At 40.7% G+C, this 10,990-nt stretch overlaps 1 long non-coding RNA gene across 1 annotated transcript; it reads right to left on the minus strand.

Moving 5' to 3' along the window:
- Nucleotides 1-1,632: 1,632 nt before the first annotated feature.
- On the minus strand, nucleotides 1,633-5,700 carry LOC147341527 (uncharacterized). The gene is made up of 2 exons (XR_015159846.1): nucleotides 5,526-5,700; nucleotides 1,633-2,080 (listed from the first exon to the last, which is right to left on the minus strand). It is a non-coding gene; the product is annotated as an uncharacterized LOC147341527 (long non-coding RNA).
- Between the last annotated feature and the right edge of the window lie 5,290 nt (nucleotides 5,701-10,990).

Below are 10,990 nucleotides of genomic sequence, written 5' to 3' on the forward strand. Positions count from 1 at the left end.
GAGGAAGGTGTTATCAACATTCCCATTTTATAGATGAGGAAACTGAGAGAGACATTACTGTCATTACTAGTTAGGGAAATACATGCTTTTTGTTGAGCGTGTTTATGTATTTAATAAACTGTGTGGGAAAGGACATTGTCTGGCTAGATTGTTGGGGGAAAAAACCCAATTTCAATTCTCTGTACTAAAAAAAAAATTAAGTGAGTTGCTTAGATCTTCTAAGCAATGTGATGGTTGTTTTGCACTCTCGTGTTCATTTAATCAAAAAGAAAATCGATGAGTAAAGTGTTATCAACATTCCCATTTTATATATGAGGAAACTTAGGTGCAGAGGCTTTAAGAAAGTAATGAGTAGGTGAAAGATGATGTATCAGTGAGCCTATTTATCTATACTTAATAAACTTTGTTGATAAGGGCATTTCGTTAGATATTTGGGAAAAAAACTCAATTTCAATTCTCATAAAAAAATTGAGTATGTTACTTAACTCTACTCAGCACGTCCTATGTATTTTACATGCTCTGTTTTTTCATTTAATGAAAAATAAGAATCCATAAGATAAAAGAAAATCTACAAGGCTGTGGGGTAGAAATAAAGTTTTTAACACTGTTAAAAGAAAAAAAAAAAAAAAACAACCAATATATTGTGTGTTAGTTAGATCTCCTAAGCAATGGAGGCTATTTTACATGTTAAGCTTCATTTAATTAAAAAGAAAATCTATGAGGAAGGAGTTGTCAATATTCCCATTTTACAGATGAGGAAACTGAGGCACAGAGGCAGTAAGTCAGTTACAAGAAGTGAAACGGATGATGTCTTTGAGAGTGTATTTATCTACACTCAGTAATACCGGGGTCCAGCCCCATCAGGATCTAGGGATACCCTCAGGATGAACGGCGTCGGCAAGAGAGATGAAAGTAAAAGGAGAGAGAAAGAGGCTGATATTCTTTGGCGCCCAATATGGGGCAAAGATTCAGAGCACCTTTGCTCTGGAGTGAAGACGCAGAGCACCTTTTCGATTGGGTCTTAGAAGCCTGGGCAGAAAAGTGAACTCAGAGAGCCTCTGTGCTCCAGGGAATCAGCCTGAAAAAAAGAGATAGAGAGAGAAAGAGAGAGAAAGAAAGAGAGAAAGAATGACACGGGGAGGCCAAGCTCTGATGAAGCCAGGTCTGCAGCTTTATTTTTAAAGGGAGCTTTTATGCCCTGAGTCACACATTTCCAGACATGAAAGATACAAAGTCATGTAGAGTCAGCTCAACATTAGAGCAGTTTGACCTTCATTGGCACCAGGATGTTTTCTGCATACCTTTTCATTTACAAGGGTCTTTGTGTTATGTACATTATCTTTTGGCCCAGAGGCCTATTAACATTTTGTGACTCTTTCTTGATAAAGGTTTGTCAACCAGAAAACCTGCTTTCCCTTTATCTTTCCGGTCTGCAGTCCCCCTCAGGAAACAGAGCTACATTCTTATGGAGCAAAGGTGCAGTGTGTTACAACAAAGAAAGAACATATTAACTCAAGGGTCTTATGTTGTTCATTCCAAGGCTACTGCTTGTTTTTCTTGCATACCAACTATACTAGCTAATGCACTCCCAGGCGCACATTGGGTAAAGACCAGGAAACTCAGTAACAAACATTGCCTCAACATTGCTGTATTGTTTAATAAAGCTTTTTTAGCGCTCGAAGGTTATGCTTGGGGTGTTGTGAACAATCATGTGTGTTACTTACAAGAGTGTGGATAAACCTGCCAAGCAAACTAAAATACTAACAGAGGGGTTAAAGTTAAAATACTCCTTTTAAGACCAGGACACTTATCAACTAGATCCTTAAGTTGATTTTCTTCAGAGAAAGGTGGTCGGAGTTAGCACCCTGTTAATGTCAGAAGAGTTGGTGAAAAGCATAATATAGTAAACGGTAGACAGACAGACTTTGGTTTCGGGGTCGATGCTCGAGCAGGTCCAGGGAGTCCCTCGAGTCCTGATCCGCCTTGCCTGTCAGGTCTCCTCCGCGTGACCTTGTCATGGGTGGGATTTCCTGTGTTGGCTCCCGACACAATAAACATTGTGGGAAAAGGCACTGTCTATCTAGATTGTTGGAGGAAAAAACTCAATTTCAACTCTCTCTTCTAAAAAAAAGAAATGAAGTATTTCACTTAGATCTACTAAGTAACATCCTGGATGTGTCATGTGGTCTGTTTCATTTAATTAAAAACAAAGAGCACTCCCATTTTGTAGATGAGTAAACTGAGGCACAGAGGCATTAAGGAAGTGACTATTAAGTGAACGAGATGCTTTATGGTGAGCGTATTTATGAACAGAGTAAAATTTGCAGAAATGGCACTGCCTGTACATTGTTGATGAAAAAAGCTCAATGTCAACTCCATCTATTAGGAAAAAAACAAAATTATGTGTGATACTTAGATCTACCAAGCAAAGTCTGTATTGTTTTACCTGCTTGCCTGCATTTAATTCAAAAGAAAAACTACACAGAATGTGTAATCAATGTTGCCATTTTATAGATGAGGAAATTGAGGCCCAGAGGTATTAATGAAGTTACTAGAAAGTGAAAGAGATGCTTTTTGGTGCGTGTACAGATCTATACTTAGGAAACTTTGTGGGAAAGTGCATTGTCGGTCCAGATTATTGGGGAAAGGTCTCTATTTCAAATCATTTTTTGAAAACAAAACAAAACAAAATTAAGTGTGTTACTTAGACTGCTAAGCAATGTCCTTGGTGTTTTAGAAGGTCTGCTTCATTTAATTGAAAATAAAATCTACGAGGAAATTGTTGTCAATATTCCCATTTTTACTTCAGGAAACTGAGGCATTAATGAAATTGCTAGTAAGTGAGAGAGATGCTTTTGCTAACCTTATTTATTAGTATTTAATAAACTTTGTGGGAAATGGCCTCTTCTATCTAGAATGTTGGGGGGAAAACTTGATTTCAACTCTGTTAAGAAAAAACCCCCAAAAAGTATGTTACTAAACTCTACTAGGCATGTCTTCAGTGTTTTACATGCTCTGCTTCATGTAATTACTAAGAAAATGTACGAGGAAGGTGTTATCAACATTCCCATTTTATAGATGAGGAAACTGAGATACAGAGACGTTACTGTCGTTACTAGTTAGGGAAATACATGCTTTTTCTTGAGCGCGTTTATCTATTTATTAAACTGTGTGGGAAAGGGCATTGTCTGGCTAGAATGTTGGGGAAAAAACCCAATTTCAATACTCTGTATTAAAAAAAAATTAAGTGAGTTGCTTAGATCTTCTAAGCAATGTTCTGGTTCTTTTGCACGCTCCTCTTCATTTAATCAAAAAGAAAATCGACAAGTAAAGTGTTATCACATTCCCATTTTATATATGAGGAAACTGAGGTGCAGAGGCTTTAAGCAAGTAATTAGTAGGTGAAAGATGATGTATCGGTGAGCCTATTTATCTATACTTAGTACTAAGTAAATATAAAGTATATTTATCTATACTTAATAAACTTTGTTGATAAGGGCATTGTCTGTTAGATTTTGGGGGAAAAAAACTCAATTTCAATTCTCTTAAAATAATTAAGTGTGTTACTTACCTCTACTAAGCATGTCCTGCGTATTTTACGTGCTCTATTTCATTTAATGAAAAACAAGAATCAGTAAGGTAAAAGAAAATCTACAAGGCTGTGGGGTAAAAATAAAGATTTTAACACTCTTAAAAGAAAAAACACAATATTATGTATGTTAGTTAGATCTCCTAAGCAATGGTGGGCGTTTTACACGTTAAGCTTCATTTAATTCAAAAGAAAATGTAAGGGGAAGGTGGTGTCAATATTCCCATTTTACAGATGAGGAAACTGAGGCACAGAGGCAGTAATGCAGTTACAAGAAGTGAAACGGATGATGTCTTTGAGAGTGTATTTATCTACACTCAATAAACTTTGTGGGAAAGGGCATTGTCTATCTAGATTGTTGGAGAAAAAAACTCAATTTCAACTCTCTCTTCTAAAAAAAAGAAATGAAGTATTTCACTTAGATCTACTAAGTAACATCCTGGATGTGTCATATGCTCTGTTTCATTTAATTAAAAACAAAGAGCACTCCCATTTTGTAGATGAGTAAACTGAGGCACAGAGGCATTAAGGAAGTGACTATTAAGTGAACGAGATGCTTTATGGTGAGCGTATTTATGGACACAGTAAAATTTGCAGAAATGGCACTGTCCATAGATTGTTGGTGAAAAAAGCTCAATGTCAACTCCATCTATTAGAAAAAAAAAAAAAAAACTAGGTATGATACTTAGATCTACCAAGCAAAGTCTGTCTTCTTTTACCTGCTTGCCTGCATTTAATTCAAAGAAAAACTACACAGAAGGTGTAATCAATGTTGCCATTTTATAGATGAGGAAACTGAGGCCCAGAGGTATTAATGAAGTAACTAGAAAGTGAAAAAGATGCTTTTTGGTGAGTGTACAGATCTATATTTAGGAAACTTTGTGGGAAAGTGCATTGTCGGTCCAGAATATTGGGGGGAAATCTCGATTTCAGCCCATTCTTCTGAATGGAAAACAACAACAACAACAACAACAACGTTAAGTGTGTTACTTAGACTGCTAAGCAATGTCGTCGGTGTTTTCGATGGTCTGCTTCATTTAATTGAAAACAAAATCTACGAGGAAATTGTTGTCAATATTCCAATTTATACTTCAGGAAGCTTAATGAAGCTTATACTTCAGGGATTAATGAAATTGCTAGTAAGTGAGAGAGATGCTTTTGCTAACCGTATTTATCTATATTTAGTAAACTTTGTGGGAAAGGGCATTGTCTATCTAGAATGTTTGGGGGAAAAACTTGATTTCTATTCTATTAAACAAAAAAACCCAAATGAAGTATGTTACTCTACTAAGCATGTCCTCAGGGTTTTACATGCTCGCCTTAATTTAAGTAGAAAGAAAATGCACGAGGAAGGTGTTATCAGCATTCCCATTTTATAGAGGAGGAAATTGAGACACAGAGACATTACTGTCGTTACTAGTTAGGGAAATACGTGCTTTTTGTTGAGCGTGTTTATCTATTTAGTAAACTGTGTGGGAAAGGGTATTGTCTGGCTAGATTGTTGGAGGAAAATCCCAATTTCAATTGTCTGTATTAAAAAAAAAATTTGAGTTGCTTAGATCTTCTCAGCAATGTCCTGGTTGTTTTGCACGGTTCTCTTCATTTAATCAAAAAGAAAATCAACAAGTAAAGTGTTATCAACATTCCCATTTTATATTTGAGGGAACTGAGTCGCAGAGGCTTTAAGCAAGTAATTAGCAGGTGAAAGATGATGTATGGGTGAGCCTATTTATCTATACTTAATAAACGTTGTTGACAAGGGCATTGTCTGTTCGATTTTGGGGGAAAAGAACTCAATTTCAGTTCTCTTAAAAAAATTAAGTATGTTACGTAACTCTACTAAGCATGTCCTGCGTATTTTACATGCTCTGTATCATTTAATGAAAAACAAGAATCAGTAAGGACAAAGAAAATCTATGGTCTTAAGATTACTTACGGTCTTCTCTGGTGGTCCGGTGGTTAAGAATCCACTTTCCAATGCAGGGGATGCAGGTTTGATCTCTGGTCAGGGAACTAAGATCCTGCATGGCTCGGAGCTACTTAGCCACATGTGGCCACAACTACAGAGCCCGTGTGCCTTTATGAATTATCCCACATGCCGCAACTAAGACCTGACATAGCCAAATAAATAAATAAATAAGTAACTATTTTTTAAAAGATTACTTCACAGTCATGAATCATGTGCACAGTATCCACCAACGGCCAATAAGAGGCCAGTAACTGTCCTGAGCTGACTAAGACACTGGGGCTCCCTGGTTCATCTCCAGATTCACCAGCAAAGGTGAAATCCAGGGCCATCACCATGCAGACTCTAGTGGGACTCTGCCAGGTTCCTCATAATCTGCTTCCTGACCCCAGATTAGAGTTCCTTAGCGGGGATAGCCCATGAATCTCCCTTGAGGCCCTGGGATTGAGTGAGTAGACCCAGAGATGTCTTTGGGAAAGCCCTTGCCCAGATTGTCCAGAAGAGGGCACCTGAATACCATTTGTATGTTATTCTTTCCGTTGGTCTGTGCTGTGCTGAGTTGCTCAGTCCGGCCCTTTCCGAGCCCCCCAGGCTCCTATGTCCATGGGGATCCTCCAGGCTAGAATACTGGAGTGGGTTGCCATGCCCTCCCCCAGGGGATCTTCCCAACCAGGGATCAAACCCAGCCTCCCACATTGCAGATGGATTCTTTACCATCTGAGCAACCAGGGAAGCCCATGAATATTGGTATGGGCAGCCTATCCCTTCTCCAGGTTATCTTCCTGATCTAGAAATTGGTCTTGGGTCTTCTGCACTGCAGGTGGATTTCTATTACCAACTGAGCTACCAGGGAAGGCCCAACTTTTGCCACTTCTTCAGTAACTTTTTTTTTTTTTTTAATTCTGTGGCCAGGAAGAGGGGAAAATTCTGGTTTGGGGCCTGCTGTGGCACCAGAGGTTCATAGCAGTGGATCTGATGGGCTCTGTGGGATTCAGGCAAGTGAGCAGAACTGAGGCCAGTCTCCAGCATCAGCAGTATTCATAGCTCTGGAGTGCGTGTGCTCATCAGTGAGGGGCCATGCAAATCCTCCTTCTTTCTTGGCTGCCTGGCATTGACCCTAGTGAGGGAGAGCTCAAGACACATCAGTCCTTGTGGCACTGAGAAAATTCTCCTCGCTTCTGGGAAGCAGTGGGCTCTTTTTATCCCTCTACTTCTTTGTTCTGTCTGCTGTATTAGTGTCTTCATCATCTTCGTGGTAGCAAATGTTTATTGAACACCTACAGCTTGCCAGGTTTTCTTCTGAGTGCTCCACGTGAATCTCTTCATCTCCTTTTCAGCTCTATGAACTAACTACAATTAAGATCCCGTTGTACGGATGAGGTTCAGAAAGCTGAACCAATCTGTTCAAAGTCACAGAGCCAGTCCATTGCAGAGCTCTGATTTGATTCTGAGTCCAGAGTTGGTCTTCTTCCTATGAAGCCAGCTGCCTCTCACACTTCCTCCTCCCCACCCACATGCCTCTCCCTCTCCAGGTCGGCTCAGCGGCATAGTCTCTGTGTGGGTCCTGGGTTTGCGTGCTGGCCTCCAGGCAGTGAGCTCAGAGATGGCACTTAGCCAAGCACTTCCCTTTCTTTGTTGGGACGGAGGCATTGTCTTAACAGGAGAAACCAACCACTCCATATACAAGCACCATGGTTAAGGGCAGGGGCTCCAAACCTTGGAGATTTCATAGGCTAGTAATATTAGTAAAATAAAACTGGGTTTGGACAGAAGTCATAATCTTTTCATTTTACCAATTAAGACCTTGTCATTCTCCTCTTCCTACTAATATTAATAGAGAAATAATATCTAAAGCTTATAGAGAAAGATTAGCATGTACCATATACTATTCTCAATCTTTCAATGAATTTCCTGATATTATCCTCACAAAAATCATATCCAGTAGGCATTGTCATTTTCCCCATTTTGGAGGCAAGGAAATTGACAAAAAGAAACGTTTTGTAACTTACTCCTGACTCTGCTGAAAACCATTATAGTTTATTGTCTCTCATCTGTGTTTGATCAAAGATATTTTTAAAAGAAACCATCAAAGTACTTCCCTGGTGGTCCAATGGTTAAGACTCTGCACTTCCACTGCAGGGGGCATGGGTTCAATTCCTGGTTGGGGAGCTAAGATCATGAGTGCCACAGGGTGTGGCAAAAAAAAAAAATAATAATAAAAGAAAAAAATTAACCATCAAGCACAGCCAGAGGCCCTGATCTCAGAATTTAGGAATAACCAACTAAAAGCACGGATGGTTCAGGGTTTGTCTTGGGCAAAGCAAATGCTGTCTCTCTCTCTCTCTCTCTCTCTCTCTTTTTGCAGTTTAATGTGAAAGTACTAATATGTGCTTTGAGAAGTAAACGTCTAGATAAATACTGAGACCTAAACCCAGTGACTGGCACATAAGAATACAGTACATACCAGCTGCGACGTTTATCATTGTAATTCCTTGTGGCACAACCCTGCAAACCAACCTCTTGCTGGGAGGAAACTGACCAAGGCAACTCTAGAGACTTCCTGTTACTGAGGTCAGGTAAGTTTCTGTAACTGACGACACCCTCCTTCCCTCAGCTGTCTCCAATTTCCCCTCCTTGAATGAACTGAAGCAGAGGAGTTTTACTTCCCATTGATTGATATTGCTGTTGCCATCAGTTCTGTTTAATTGCTCAGTCGAGTCGGACTCGTTGCAATTCATGGACTGCCGTAACCGGGCTTCCCTGTCCATCAAGAACTCCTGGGGCTTGCTCAAATTCATGTCCATCAAGTCGGTGATGTCCCCTTCTCCTCCTGCCTTCAATCTTTCCCAGCATCAGGGTCTTTCCAATGAGTCAATTCTTCCCATCGGGTGGCCAAAGTATTGGAGCTTCAGCTTCAGCATCAGTCCTTCCAATGAATATTGAGGACTGATTTCCTTTAAGATTGACTGGTTTGACCTCTTTGCTGTCCAAGGGATTCTCAAGAGTCTTCTCCAACACCACAGTTCAAAAGCATCAATTCTTCAGTACTCAGCTTTCTTCACAGGCCAACTCTCACATCCACATATGACTACTGGAAAAACCAGAGCTTTGACTAGATAGGTTAGGCAGCAAAGTAATGTCTCTGCTTTTTAATATGCTGTCTAGGTTGGTCAGCGCTTTTCTTCCAAGGAGGAAGCGTCTTTTAATTTCATGGCGGAAGTCACCATCTGCAGTGATTTTGGAGCCCCAAAAGATAAGTTTGTTACTGTTTCCATTGTTTCCCCATCTATGTGCCATGAAGTGATGGCATGCTCTTCCTTTTTTGATTGTTGAGTTTTAAGCCCGCTTTTTCACTCTCCTCTTTCACTTTCATCAAGTGGTCTTTAGTTCCTCTTCACTTTCAGCCATAGGGGTGGTCATCTGCATATTTGAGGTTATTGATATTTCTCCTGGCAATCTTGATTCCAGCTTGTGATTCATCCAGCCTGGCATTTCGCAGGATGTACTCTGCATATAAGTGAAATAAACAGGGTGACAATCTACTCGTTTCCCAATTTGGAACCAGTTTATTGTTCCATGTCTGGTTCTAACTGTTGCTTCTTAATCTGCCTACAGATGTCTCAGGAAGCAGGTAAGGTGGTCTGATATTCCCATCTCTCGAAGAATTTCCCACAGTTTGATGTGATCCACACAGTCAAAGGCTTTGGCATAGTCAATAAAGCAGAAGTAGATGTTTGTCTGGAATCCGCTTGCTTTTTCTATGATCCCACGGATGTCGGCAATTTGATCTCTAGTTCCTCTGCCTTTTCTAAATCCAGCGTGAACATCTGGAGGTTCTCAGTTCACATACGGTTGAAGCCTAACTTGGGGAATTTTGAGAAATACATTGCTAGCATGTGAGATGAGTGCAACTGAGTGGTAGTTGGAACACTCTTTTGCATTGCCTTTCTTTGAGATTGGAATGAAAACTGACCTGTTCCAGTCCTGTGGCCACTGCTGAGTTTTCCTAATTTGCGGGTGCATTCAGTGCAGCACTTTCACAGCATCATCTTCAGGATTTGAAATAGCTCAGCTGTTGCCATAGCAGAACTCAAACTTTCCATCTGAAAACCCTAGGAAACAGGGAGTCATAAACTCCTTCTGAGGCTTCTGCTGCAGCTGCTTGCAGGTTGGACGGCCACTCAGGTATTTATTTATTTTTCATTGAAGGATAATTGTTTTACAGGATTCTGTTGGTTTCTGCCCAACATCAACATGAATCAGCCATAGGTGTACGTATGTCCCCTCCCTCTTGAATCTCCTTCCCACTTCCCTCCCCATCCCACCCCTCTAGGTGGTTACAATGCCCCTGTTTGAGTTCCCTGAGTCATACAGCAAATTCCCAATGACTATCTACTTTACATATGGTAATATATGGTTCCATGTTCCTCTCTGTATGCATCATGCCTTCACTAAGGTATTGAGGGTTAGTAAGAGAGGGCTCCTCAAAAGTCATCGGCAGTGGTTCTCCCCATTCATCACCCAGACCCCAAACTTGACCATGCTCTTGACCTTTCACACCCATTCTGCCAAATAGCCTCTCATCAGGAAGGTAAAGGGAGAAAAGGAACTAGGAAAGGACAGGGCGTGCTGCTCTGCTAAGTCGATTCAGTCGTGTCCAACTCTCTGTGACGCCATGGACTGTAGCCCAGCAGGTTCCTCTGTCCATGGGATTCTCCAGGCAAGAATATTGGAGTGGGTTGCCATGCGTTCCTCCAGGGCATCTTCCTGAGCCAGGGATGGAACCCCAGTCTCTTGTGTCTCTGGGAGAGTTCTTTACCCCTAGCACCACCTGGGAAAGGCCCTTAGGAGAGAGGATCAAGAATGATTTCTCTCACTCATATGTGAGGATAAAATCCCAGCCTTTTCCTTCTCATGTTGGAGCACGGGGCTCCACGAGGGGGTTCTAAATAGGACCTTTCCATAAACAAACACCCTGCCTCATTGGCTTGGCCTTGGACGTCTTGGATTTGGCTCCAAGTCAATTCATCAAAAGCCATCCTTTTACCAAAAGTCAAGACACAATGACCAAATGAACAAGTGGGTCATTCTTTGAAGGATTAAGTTATTATATGTGACTAATGTGCCAGAGCTTACCAAACTTACTGACCTACCAAAAACTTTGTTGTTTTATGTATTTATTTCAACTTGCTACGTAACATACAAAAATGCACATATTTAATGTATATATTTTGACAAGTTTGGACATATATACTGGAGAAGACAATGGCACCCCACTCCAACTCTTGCCTGGAAAATCCCATGGAGCCTGGTAGGCTGCAGTCCAAGGGGTTGCTAAAAGTCGGACACGACTGAGTGACTTCACTTTCACTTTTCACTTTCGTGCATTGGAGAAGGAAATGGCAACCCACTCCAGTGTTCTTGCCTGGAAAATC

This window comes from Bos grunniens, chromosome X (assembly GCF_055505025.1).
Source record: "Bos grunniens cultivar Pamir isolate PY7600 chromosome X, Bosgru_T2T1.0, whole genome shotgun sequence".
Lineage (NCBI taxonomy): Eukaryota > Metazoa > Chordata > Mammalia > Artiodactyla > Bovidae > Bos > Bos grunniens.